This window comes from Rattus norvegicus, chromosome Y (assembly GCF_036323735.1).
Source record: "Rattus norvegicus strain BN/NHsdMcwi chromosome Y, GRCr8, whole genome shotgun sequence".
NCBI classification, from domain to species: domain Eukaryota; kingdom Metazoa; phylum Chordata; class Mammalia; order Rodentia; family Muridae; genus Rattus; species Rattus norvegicus.
In genome coordinates, this window is record NC_086040.1 from 23,255,808 (window position 1) to 23,270,268 (window position 14,461).

General features: G+C 37.7%; 1 long non-coding RNA gene across 1 annotated transcript; it reads right to left on the reverse strand.

The window, feature by feature from the left end:
* LOC134484342 (uncharacterized) lies at positions 10,146-13,437 on the reverse strand. Its single transcript, XR_010061747.1, has 2 exons — positions 13,275-13,437; positions 10,146-10,614 (listed from the first exon to the last, which is right to left on the reverse strand). It is a non-coding gene; the product is annotated as an uncharacterized LOC134484342 (long non-coding RNA).
* Between the last annotated feature and the right edge of the window lie 1,024 nt (positions 13,438-14,461).

Below are 14,461 nucleotides of genomic sequence, written 5' to 3' on the forward strand. Positions count from 1 at the left end.
TAGATGGGGGAGCACCTTCTTAGAAAGAAAGAGGATCTGAATGGCTTGGGTGATTCAAGAAAAAAAGACAAATTGGGGAAATGACATTTGAAATGTAAACAAGTAAATAAATTATTGTTTACATATAATTTTTATAATATAATACATTTATGTTTCCAACATAGACATTCACATCTCACTCCTTAAGGACTATACAGTCATTATCTGTACTACAGGTTTACTGAAAGCTGAAATCAATAATTTTTGAGATGTACTTATTATTGAAAATTTACATAGATTAACCCAATCAATATTTTATCTTCTGTCCCTGTGCCTATTATAAAAATTTGTTAGCCTTGATAAAAATTAAAAAAAGTTTCCACTCTATTAGGTTTCCATTCTATGACTGAAATTTCACTCAATTTTAGCTGTAGATCTCTATATTCCTCTATATTCCCTTCATTGTCGCCCTCTTTCCTGTCTCTTCACATTTGACATTCCTGTTCCTGACAGTGTCCCTCAGCAATTCATTAGTACACTTGTAATTCCCAAAATGGGGAGAGCAGACACTAAACTGATCATACAGATACACAGATGCTGAATTAACATTCAGATTAAAGTGAATAAGTATACCATTTTCCCTTTTTGATCTGCGGTAATACATCTATGATGACTTTCACAAGATCCATTCACTGTCCTGAAAATTACATGCTTTCCTTTTTCTATTCTGTCAATGCACCATATTTTCCTTATCCATACACTTGTTAAAGAAAAACTTGAATATGTCCAAAATAACCAGGGTCTCTATACTAGAACAAATCAACAGTTGAACATATGTCCTCGAGTTATATCTTTAGGTGTATCCATTTCTACATTCATGAAGAAACATCATACTGATTTCTAAAGATGTTGTAGAAGTTCGCGTTTTCATCAGGTGAATAGCAATGTTCTCCTCTCTCCATAACAAAGTAAAGATATGTTGGCTCATGTGTTATTAAACTAAGGTTTCTGAAAGGGATGAAAAAATGTCAGAATAATTTTGATTTTCATTTCTATAATGTATAAGGATGATATATGTTTTGCATTAGATTCTTTGTCATTTAAGTTTTTTCAATTGTGAGTATTTTGTTTAGATATAAACCCAATTAATTATTTTTTCTGGATATACAGTGTTTTTGATTTCTCATTATGATTTATAGAAGCCCATTGTTGAACGTGTACATGGAAAATATGGTTACTATATTTGAAAATAGCCACTTTAAATTTACTAAAGTCAAATCATATAATGTGCTTTCACTAAACTCACAGAATTGGGAAATCTGTTGTAACGAACTAAATTCATTGAGGCCACTTTATGAAACATCCCTATATAATGCAACATTCTCTATGTACATAATATTGAGAAATATAATTTAATTGTTTTATTTTTTGAGAATTTCCACCAAATTATTTTGATGATAATTTTCCAATTTATTTTACTACATCACTGTATTTCTTTGAATCCTACATTTGTACATCTTCTACATTAAAATACTGTTTAATAACCCCATGATGATCCCTTACAAAAATCGTACAACGCTCCAACAGAAGACACCAACTGTCCATAGTGTGTCAGTTAGGAGTAACAGCTTTCAGGCATTTACACTGTATTCTGGACAGTTGACTGGCTTGAAGCTGTGCAGGTAACCACAGCTGCTATGTGTCATGAGGTGAGCCCTCTGTGTATCCAGAAGACACAATTTCCCTATGATCACCCCCACATTTGGGCACCTACAATCTCCTTGCACCCTGTTTCAGGGTGGCCTTTGAGCCTTGTGGATGATGTATAGCATGTATATCCAACTCATCATGGCTGAAATCAGTAAAATGAGGACAAAAATATAATGAATGAAAGTAAGAGTTCATTCGTGGAAAGTATTAACAGGATTATATAATCTCTGGCCAAGTTATTTAAAAAAAAGGGTAGAATTAACAAAATTAAAGAGAAGAGAGGAGACGTGGAGAAAACACTTTTTATATTTACAGTCCCAAATCAAGAATATTTTTTAGACCATTAATGATTTACTGGATGTATTGGAAATACCAATATAAATCACCTCAACATGCATAATTTAAACAGCACTATACTGAACAATGACACAGAGTCAGGCATTTAATATCTCCCCCACACAATATCATAGACCACATGTATTCAGTTTGAAAATTTGATTATACATTTAAAAGGCATTGAAAGTTTCTTCGACTATTCCATAAAGTGGACAAAAGGAGTGAATACAGTAAAATTCTATTTTGAATCTGATATTATCCAACAATTGACATAGAAAAAAGGAGAAATAGTGAGACAGGGGGACAATGAAGAAAATGGTACAGAGAGAGGGAGAAAAATTACAGACTACTGACAGAAGGACAGGAAGAATGAGTATTAGAGACTAATTTACACAGATACACACATATTCCCAATAAAATCCTTGTGAAAGGATTCAAGATGACATTAAGAATAATCTTCGCGCGGCCCGCAGCAGCTCTCTGCTCCCAAACCCTGTGGGAGAGAGAACTCACCGCCTGGTCAGGTGGGCACTCTTGAGGCTGCAGAGCGGAGGAGACCACCAACACTGCCCACCCCTGCCCACATCCCTGGCCCAAGAGGAAACTGTATAAGGCCTCTGGGCTCCTGTGGGGGAGGGCCCAGGAATGGCAGGACCCCTGTGCCTGAGACACCATGGGAACCTGAAGAAAACAGACTGGATAAACAGTTCTCTGCACCCAAATTCCATGGGAGGGAGAGCTAAACATTCAGAGAGGCAGACACGCCTGGGAAACCAGAAGAGACTGCAATCTGCACACACATCTCGGACACCAGAGGCAAACACCAAACGCCATCTGGAACCCTAGTGCATGGAAGCTTCCGGAAAGGGCGGCGCATATCTTCCTGGTTGCTGCGGCCGCAATGAACTCATGGGCAGCACAGCACAAGCAAACTTGAGCCTCGGGACGACAGGGAAGACCAACTTTTCTGCTGCAAGTGACCTGCCTGGTGAACTCAAGACACAGGCCCACAAGAACAGCTTAAGACCTATAGAGAGGAAAAACTACACGACTGAAAGCAGAACACTCTGTCCCCATTACTGGCTGAAAGAAAAAAAGGTAAACTGCTCTACAGCATTCCTGACACACAGGCTAATAGGACAGTCTAGCCACTGTCAGAAATAGCAGAACAAAGTAACACTAGAGATAATCTGATGGCGAGAGGCAAGCAGAGGAACCCAAGCAACAGAAACCAAGACTACATGGCATCATCGGAGCCCAAATCTCCCACCAAAATAAACATGGAATATCCAAACACACCAGAAAAGCAAGATCTAGTTTCAAAATCATATTTGATCATGATGCTGGAGGATTCAAGAAAGACGTGAAGAACTCCCTTAGAGAACAAGTAGAAGCCTACAGAGAGGAATCGCAAAAATGCCTGAAAGAATTCCAAAAAAACATAAATAAACAAATAGAAACACATAGAGAGGAGACACAAAAATCACTGAAAGAATTCCAGGAAAACACAAACAAACAGTTGAAGGAATTAAAAATGGAAATAGAAGCAATCAAGAAAGAACACATGGAAACAACCCTGGATATAGAAAATCAAAAGAAGAGACAAGGAGCTGTAGATACAAGCTTCACCAACAGAATACAAGAGATGGAAGAGAGAATCTCAGGAGCAGAAGATTCCATAGAAATCATTGACTCAACTGTCAAAGATAATGTAAAGCAGAAAATGCTACTGGTCCAAAACATACAGGAAATCCAGCACTCAATGAGAAGATCAAACCTAAGGATAATAGGTATAGAAGAGAGTGAAGACTCCCAGCTCAAAGACCAGTAAACATCTTCAACAAAGTCATAGAAGAAAACTTCCCTAACCTAAAAAAAGAGATACCCATAGGCATACAAGAAGCCTACAGAACTCCAAATAGATTGGACCAGAAAAGAAACACCTCCCGTCACATAATAGTCAAAACACAAACACACAAAATAAAGAAAGAATATTAAAAGCAGTAAGGGAAAAAGGTCATGTAACATATAAAGACAGACCTATCAGAATCACACCAGAATTTTCGCCAGAATCTATGAAGGCCAGAAGAGGCTGGACAGATGTCATACAGACCCTAAGAGAACACAAATGCCAGCCCAGGTTCAATGACAAAACCAAATTTTGACAATATCTTTCTACAAATACAGCACTACAAAGGATAATAAAGGGTAAAGCCCAACATAAGGAGGCAAGCTATATCCTAAAAGAAGCAAGAAACTAATCGTCTTGGAACAAAACAAAGAGAAGAAAAGCACACAAACACAACCTCACATCCAAATATGAATATAACAGGAAGCAATAATCACTATTCCTTAATATCTCTTAACATCAATGGCCTCAACTCCCCAATAAAAAGACATAGATTAACAAACTGGATAAGCAACGAGGACCCTGCATTCTGCTGCCTGCAGGAAACACACCTCAGAGACAAAGACAGACATTACCTCAGAGTGAAAGGCTGGAAAACAACTTTCCAAGCAAATGGTCAGAAGAACCAAGCTGGAGTAGCCATTCTAATATCAAATAAAAATCAATTTTTAATTAAATTCATAAAAAAGATAAGGAAGGACACTTCATATTCATCAAAGGAAAAATCCACCAAGATGAACTCTCAATCCTAAATATCTATGCCCTAATACAAGGGCACCTACATACATAAAAGAAACCTTACTAAAGCTCAAAATACACATTGCACCTCACACAATAATAGTGGGAGATTTCAACACCCCACTCTCATCAATGGACAGATCATGCAAACAGAAATTAAACAGAGACGTAGACAACTAAGAGAAGTCATGAGCCAAATGGACTTAACGGATATTTATAGAACATTCTATCCTAAAGCAAAAGGATATACCTTCTTCTCAGCTCCTCATGGTACTTTCTCCAAAATTGACCATATAGTTGGAAAAAAACGGGCCTCAACAGGTACAGAAAGATAGAAATAATCCCATGCGTGCTATCAGACCACCACGGCCTAAAACTGGTCTTCAATAACAATAAGGGAAGAATGCCCACATATACGTGGAAATTGAACAATGCTCTACTCAATGATAACCTAGTCAAGGAAGAAATAAAGAAAGAAATTAAAAACTTTTTATAATTTAATGAAAACGAAGGTATAACATACCCAAACTTATGGGACACAATGAAAGCTGTGCTAAGAGGAAAACTCATAGCGCTGTGTGCCTGCAGAAAGAAAGACGAAAGACCATATGTTAGCTGCTCTAGAGCAAAAAGAAGCAAATACACCCAGGAGGAGTAGAAGGCAGGAAATAATCAAACTCAGAGCTGAAATCAACCAAGTAGAAACAAAAAGGACCATAGAAAGAATCAACAGAACCAAATGTTGGTTCTTTGAGAAAATCAACAAGATAGATAAACCGTTAGCCAGACTAATGAGAGGACCCAGAGAGTGTGTCCAAATTAACAAAATCAGAAATGAAAGGGAGACATAACTACAGATTCAGAGGAAATTCAAAAAATCATCAGATCTTAGTATAAAAGCCTATATTCAACAAAACTTGAAAATCTACAGGAAATGGACAATTTCCTAGACATATACCAGGTACCGAAGTTAAATCAGGAATAGATAAACCAGTTAAACAACCCCATATCTCCTACGGAAATAGAGGCAGTCATTAAAGGTCTCCCAACCAAAAAGAGCCCAGGTCCATACGGGTTTAGTGCAGAATTCTATCAAACCTTCATAGAAGACCTCATACCAATATTATCCAAACTATTCCACAAAATTGAAACAGATGGGTCACTCCCGAATTTCTTATATGAAGCCACAAGTACTCTTATACCTAAACCACACAAAGACCCAAATAAGAAAGAGAACTACAGTCCAATTTCCCTTAGGAATATCGATGCAAAAATACTCATAAAATTCTGGCAAACCGAATCCAAGAGTACATCAAAACAATCATCCACCAAGATCAAGTAGGCTTCATCCCAGGCATGCAGGGATGGTTTAATATATGGAAAACCATCAACGGGATCCATTATATAAACAAACGGAAAGAACAAAACCACATAATCATTTCGTTAGATGCTGAGAAATCATTTGAAAAAATTCAACACCCCTTCATGATAAAATTCCTGGATATAATAGGAATTCAAGGCCCATACCTAAACATAGTAAAAGCCATATACAGCAAACCAGTTGCTAACATTAAACTAAATGGAGAGAAACTTGAAGCAATCCCACTAAAATCAGGGACTAGACAAGGCTGCCCACTCTCTCCCTATTTATTCAATATAGTTCTTGAAGTTCTAGCCAGAGCAATCAGACAACAAAAGGAGGTCAAGGGGATACAGATCGGAAAAGAAGAAGTCAAAATATCACTATTTGCAGATGATATGATAGTTTATTTAAATGATCCCAAAAGTTCCACAAGAAAACTACTAAAGCTGATAAACAACTTCAGCAAAGTGGCTGGGTATAAAATTAACTCAAATAAATCAGTAGCCTTCCTCTGCACAAAAGAGAAACAAGCCGAGAAAGAAATTAGGGAAACGACACCCTTCATAATAGACCCAAATAGTATAAAGTACCTCGGTGTGACTTTAACCAAGCAAGTAAAAGATCTGTACAATAAGAACTTCAAGACACTGAAGAAAGAAATTGAAGAAGACCACAGGAGATGTAAAGATCTCCCATGTTCATGGATTGGCAGGATTAATATAGTAAAAATGGCCATTTTACCAAAATTGATCTACAGATTCAATGCAATCCCCATCAAAATACCAACCCAATTCTTCAAAGAGTTAGAGAGAAAAATTTGAAAATTCATCTGGAATACCAAAAAACCCAGGATAACTAAAAACTATTCTCAACAATAAAAGGACTTCAGGGGGAATCACTATCCCTGAACTCAAGCAGTATTACAGAGCAATAGTGATAAAAACTGCATGGTATTGGTACAGAGAGAGACAAATAGACCAGTGGAATAGAATTGAAGACCCAGAAATGAACCCACACACCTGTGGTCACTTGATTTTTGACAAAGGAGCCAAAACCATCCAATGGAAAAAAGATAGCATTTTCAGCAAATGATGCTGGTTCAACTGGAGGTCAACATGTAGAAGAATGCAGATTGATGCATGCTTATCACCCTGTACAAAGCTTAAGTCCAAGTGGATCAAGGACCTCCACATCAAAACTGATACACTCAAACTAATAGAAGAAAAACTAGGGAAGCATCTGGAACACATGGGCACTGGAAAAAATTTCCTGAACAAAACAACAATGGCTTATGCTCTAAGATCAAGAATCAACAAATGGGATCTCATAAAACTGCAAAGCTTCTGTAAGGCAAAGGACACTGTGGTTAGGACAAAACGGCAACCAACAGATTGGGAAAAGATCTTTACCAATCCTAAAACAGATAGAGGTCTTATATCCAAAATATACAAAGAATTCAACAGGTTAGACCGCAGAGAGACAAATAACGCTATTAAAAAATGGGGTTCAGAGCTAAACAAGGAATTCACAGCTGAGGAATGCCGAATGGCTGAGAAACACCTAAAGAAATTTTCAACATCTTTAGTCATAAAGGAAATTCAAATCAAAACAACCCTGAGATTTCACCTCACACCAGTGCGATTGGCTAAGGTCAAAAACTCAGGTGAGAGCAGATGCTGGCGAGGATGCGGAGAAAGAGGAACACTCCTCTATTGTTGGTGGGATTGCGAACTGGTACAACCATTCTGGAAATCAATCTGGAGGTTCCTCAGAAAATTGGACATTGAACTGCCTGAGGATCCAGCTATACCTCTCTTGGGCATATACCCAAAAGATGCCCCAACATATAAAAAGGACACGTGCTCCACTATGTTCATCGCAGCCTTATTTATAATAGCCAGAAGCTGGAAAGAACCCAGATCCCCTTCAACAGAGGAATGGATACAGAAAATGTGGTACATCTACACAATGGAATATTACCCAGCTATCAAAAACCACGGCTTTATGAAATTCATAGGCAAATGGTTGGAACTGGAAAATATCCTCCTGTGTGAGCTAACCCAATCACAGAAAGACATATATGGTATGCACTCATTGATAATTGGCTTTAGCCCAAATGCTTGAATTACCCTAGATGCCTCGAACAAATGAAACTCAAGACAGATGATCAAAATATGAATGCTTCACTCCTTCTCTAAAAGGGGAACAAGAATACCCTTGGCAGGAATAGAGAGGCAAAGATTAAAACAGAGACTGAAGGAACACCCATTCAGAGCCTGCCCCACATGTGGCCCATACATACACAGTCACCCAATTAGACAAAATGGATGAAGCAAAGAAATGCAGACTGACAGTAGCCGGATGTAGATTGCTCCTGAGAGACACAGCCAGAATACAGCAAATACAGAGGCGAATGCCAGCAGCAAACCACTGAACTGAGAATAGGACCCCCATTCAAGGAATCAGAGAAAGAACTGGAAGAGCTTGAAGGGGCTCGATACCCCAAATGTATAACAATGCCAAGCAATTAGAGCTTCCAGGGACTAAGCCACTACCTAAAGACTATACATGGACTGACCCTGGACTCTGACCTTATAGGTAGCAATGAATATCCTAGTAAGAGCACCAGTGGAAGGGGAAGCCATGTGTCCTGCTAAGACTGAACCCCCAGTGAACTAGACTGTTGGGGGGAGGGCGGCAATGGGGGAAGGGTTTGGAGGGGAACACTCATAAGGAAGGGGAGCGGGGAGGGGGATGTTTGCCCGTAAACCAAAGAATTATTATTAAGTATAAAATAAATTAAAAAAAAAAGAAATGATCTGTCTTTGTCAAGATTTTCCCAATCTGTAGATTTTAGAATGAAGTGAATGCTGTTTAGTGCATTAAATTTTGGAGAATTGAACAATAAATTGTCAAATGATAAAAAAAAATAATCTTCAACCAGGTAAGCTTTCTTAAAATACCATACATACAAGTCTTATTTAACACACACACACACACACACACACACACACACACATACACACACACACACACACACACACACACATATATATATATCATATTTAAGCACTGAAATAGAATAAAAGCCAATTTTTTTGAAAATCCAAGTCACAAGAAAATACTATCCTCCTTATGTCGCACATCAATTCTCAGGTGCACTGGCCTTCAGCATGACTGTAAGAAAGCTGTCAAAATGGGATTTACTGCCGGCCCTTTAATAACAGCAGTGCTCCTACTGCTTCAGCCATGTCATCAGCTCCTCATTCTGTTGCAGGGAGATTAGATCACTTAGTTTGCCTATGAAGTCTTTGATTACCAATAAAGACCAAAGGGACTATTCTCACACCAGTGAGCTATTGTAAGTAAAATTGAATTGAATTGGTGTAGTTAGTGGCTGTGATGTCTACAAATCCCAGAAGACCATGTTTGAAAGGGAGTTGATTGAGGATTTCTTGGGCATTACTGCAATACTGGAATGTGGGCTCCATGAACAAGAACATCTTCCCAGACTGGGTCTTGCAGTTCCCATACTCCTGAGCCATGCTATAAGGCTTCAGCTTCCCTGTAAAGAACGTTCAGTTGAAGGTACTGGTCTATTGAAAAATGGCAATCTTGAAGTATTCTTAACGATGCATTCTACTTGAAGCCCATAGAAATCTTGGAAGAAAGAAGCTTTTACTTTTTCCTGCTTGCACTCACATTGCTGCCAAACCCTCACACACAATACATCCTGCTTACTGAGGATTTAACAATATAATAATGACCAAATGAGACATTTAGGCTTGTGGACTGATTAACTACTGGATTCTTGGACTTTCCAAATATCCATCCATTGTTAAATTATGTGGTCCACAGCCTGTGATCATTGTGATAAATCCCTTTTTTCTGTACAGAGAGATTCATCCTCTACTCTTTGTTAGGTAACACTGGATTCTATAACAGTAATCTAGAGAAAACCTTTTACAGCAGTTTTTGTCTTAAGAGTTTCAGCTCAGTTACAAATTACCAATGGCCCCATTCCCTTAGTATGATTTTCATATGATCCTTTGATACAGTGCTTCTTATTTCCTATTGTTACTGGCAACAACATTCAAATATAAAAAGTAATATATCAAGTAAATGCACAGTTATATATTTCCATGAGTTCATCAGAAAGAAGTATTATAGGATAAAGAAAAATTGGAAAACTAGATTTCCTTCCTTCTTTGGACCAATACCAGGAAACCCCAACTACATAAAAATCTGAGACAAGTTGTCTGAAGTTTGTTCTTTCCTTCAATCATGGGGCTCATAGGGAAGGAGCTCAGGTCTCAATATTTGGCAAAAATTGCCTTAATTTCTGAGCCAGCTCAACTGCTAAATACCTCATTCATAGACCTGAAAAATCTCACTATCCATCCAGTTATAATGTGTATATATCTATGTATCATTCATAGAATGGACACTTTTGGCTGTTGCTTTGAAAGCAACAGTCTGGAGAGATGCAGAATTTCTTCTTTCACACATTAATTCTCAGGTTGATGGTTGGTCTCAGAAGTTCATTTTAGGAGTTTCTTTACAAGAATCATTCATTGATCTGCAAGAAACAATTTTTAAATGTTGTGAGATCTACTAGAACAATATCAACCATCATTCTCCTTCCCAGTTTTAAACTGAATCCTTCTCCACCAAAGATCTGTGGTCTCTGCTGCAGGCTTCATCCCCCCAGACTAGTTTGAATCCTGCTCTTAGCACTGCATTTATGATACATCAGCATGATTTCCTTACCACTTTCAACCCCAGGAGAGTTTTCAATTCTTAATTTAATCTGATGAGTTAATCTACATCATAACACAGGATGAGATTTGACAGTTCTGCTCCAACCCTTACAATAAGAGATGCTGAGGTATGATGCTGTATCCACTAATGCCCTCATGGATGACTGGCAGTTTAGACAATAAGCATTCCTATCCCATGTATGTATTCCTTTAGTTCTCACAGAACTTCTCTCTTTGGTTGAGTTTGATCCAATTCAACTAATAGAGTACAAAAGGAAGGACAAAATTCATGGGCAGGGACTGGAGAGATAGTTCATCCATTTTGAGCATTCGCTTTACATGAAACCAAAAGGACAACCAAGTTCCACGTGGAATTCATGGACCCTGACTGGATTCTGTGGGAATTGCATGTATGTGGTAAATACCACTTACATCAAGTTAAACACTTATGTATAAAAGACATAATAGCAATTATGTAATGATAATAATGATAATAATCTGAACCAAACAACTATCCAAAATAGGCACCGAATACATATTGAAGGGCAACAACATAAAAACTAAGTATAAAAAAGTTTTTTTTTAAAAACATGGAATTCATTATCTCTTCTATGTGGTTCCCTCAGAGACTATATTTCAAGAAACCAGAGACAGATTAGGTCTGATTTTCCTGATTTTTATTTCTAATCCATTGGTGAATGTTTTGATTTCCTGAGAGTCATTAGACCAATACTATTGATTTTCTCATTAATTTGTTCTATGTGATCATTCTTAAAGTACTATATTTTAGGAGTAGCTAAATATATGCCACAAGGATTCGGTATAGATACCTTTTCCATCATGAAATTGGCATACACAGTAGGCCACACTAGCCACATTGAATGACCAATCCACATTTGTACCTCTGGCTTGCTGGGGACAATTGTGAATCGCAAGGCCCCTGCAAATTTCAGGGATCTATCTCTGCATATGGTTTCTGGGATTAGAAGATGCAACACTACACAGGAAAATACATGTTTCTTATGAGTTGAAAAACACATTTTTTTCAGATAAATATATTATTTTTTTTCAAAAATGGCTTAAATGATACAATCATAATGTAATGTGCATGACATTAACAGAACTGCAAATTCACCAAAAGAACAAAAATTAATAAAGAATGAATAACAAAACTTCCAACCAAACCAACAATACTAATACCTGAAGAAAACACAACTCAAACCAAAAACAAAACACAGTAATTAAGCTAAGCAGCATTCTCTTGCTGAAGGTTTAGCACCACAGTCATATCCTGTGGCTGGCCTTGGGAACATAGTGGAAAGGCAGTCAGTCACCAAAGGTAATACATTTTAAAGGGTGAATCTAGCTATGCCTTTTTGGGGCCTTTAGAGGTCACTGTCTTCCAAAGCTAATATGAGACTTGTGCAGAAATTGGTTTGTAGACTTTGAAATTCTCTTCACTGATTTCCAATAATAAACTTGAGAATCCCTCATAACAAGAACAAATTAATCCTCTGAGACTCTTCCTGGATGCTCAGAAGCTCTTGATGTGCTTCAACATTTCTTTGAAACCCTCCCATGTTCATGTTCAGCATGAAGAGAATTCCAATGTTTGAATGGAAACTCACTTCCCTTTCCTACCTAGGCTACAGCATTTACTTAGCTCAAATGTTTACACTGCTAAGGAGATAAACATTTCAAAAAATTTTCCTCTCAATGTGTACCACTAAATTTATAGCATATAATTTCTACCATTCAAAGTCTTCCTCATACATATTTCCTGAAGCGCTTAACATTCTTCATTTTAGTAACAGGTTCTGTACCCAGTAGTCTTTTTTTACATGCAATGATTGTCCTTGCCTTTGATCCAGCTGCTCAGTCTTAGTTACAGGACCTTACTGAAGCACAAGTTTCTCCATTTTGAATTAAGCTGTTGCCAATACAGATTCTTAGGTTTTTCAATTTGAAGAATTGTCAAAGCTCTTACTGTCCCCACAGAGTTATGTCAAGTAATGACCTGGTTCAATACTACAATCATGAGACCTGAGCAACTACAGGTCCATAAAATCAAAATTGAATCACTACACATTTCTGAAATGCTGTTTTAAAGTGGGATTCAGTAGTTAATGTTTTCAAGTCAATCCTCTTAAACTTTAAAATGTAAGCATTACTCATGCACAGAATGCTTTCTCAAGAAAGGAGGAGGGATTCTAAATTTTTCATTGAGTTTGGGTTTAACTTACTTGTGGAGTATACACTTCATTACTTGTATAAATCCAGCATGCCACACATAGCACAGAGGAAGTCAATTATTTGTGGGTTGTGTGTGTGTGTGTGTGTGTGTGTGTGTAGTGTCTAGGTCACTCCACAGTAAATCGTGCTACATTTTGGAAAAGTACACTTGTTCAATGATACCATGGCCTCATTTGTTTTGCATGCCTCTTTAGAATATCTAATCACTTCAAATTGCACCATTTACCTATACGTCTGGGGCACAGGAGAAGAAGAGGAAAGGGAACTTGGGCCTGACTGATGCACAGCATGAGTTCACCAATCCTAAAAAGAAAGAGGAGAGATGTAGTTCTTCATTATCTTAAAAAATGTGTAGAATCTTTTTAATGTTTTTTCTCTCCAAGCTTGGTTACTGGAAGATTGATATAATTTATTAATTTTTATTTACATTTTAATTGTTGTTCCATTTCCCTGTTTCACCTCCAGCAACCAAGTATCTCATCCTTCTTCCCCTGATTCTATGAGGGAGCTCCTTACCCACCTACCCACCTACTCCCTCCCACCTCCATTCCCTGACATTCCCCTACCCTGGGACATTGAGCCTTGACAGGATAAGGGACCTCTCCTTCCAGGTCCATCCTCTGCTACATATGTGACAAGAGTTATAGGTCAACCCCTGTGTACTCTTGGGATGTTGGTTTGGTTCCTGTTATTTCCTGTGGGAAGGTTATTTTTAAAGTTGTCACAGATATAATTTTAAGGAATCAAGTGCAAACGAGAGAGGAATGTGTTGTTATAAACCTAAGCACACATCTATGGAAGGAAACTAATTAGAATGGCCAGGAGTTCTTATGATGCCCTGCCATACTTTTCCAGATTTCCAATGTTTTTTTCCCCTGAACTCAGCCATTTAACATTAAAGGAAGGCCATTCTAAAAGAATCCATACACACCTCCTTGTGGTTTTCAGGAAATAATAAAGATAATATCCCCAAGGAGTGAATTGCTTATTAGTTTTAATAAAAAAAATCTCAATTCACAATGACAAATAACGGAATGGTCAGAAGAGACAGAGATAGACAACACATAAACAAATAAATTAATATAAGGAGACAATAAATGGTGGCTACAACAAAATCATGCACTTGGGAAAAGTGTCATTTGGAGACATCTCCCTAGAATCTTGATGTCTGTTAGGGGCAGTAAAAATGGCATCACTATGTGTTCAAACAGAAGGTTTTAGATCCAGTATTACTTCTAAAAGTAACAAAATACATGACAATTTCTATAGGAAATGTAGACCAGGGTATCACATGTGCCTCAATCACTCTGTTGAGTTTCTTTGTCTTGGTTCCCTGTGGAATACCTCAGGTAGCACCTTGAAAAAAACCTACACACATCAGGGTCATAGTACATGATGAAATGTATAATTTGC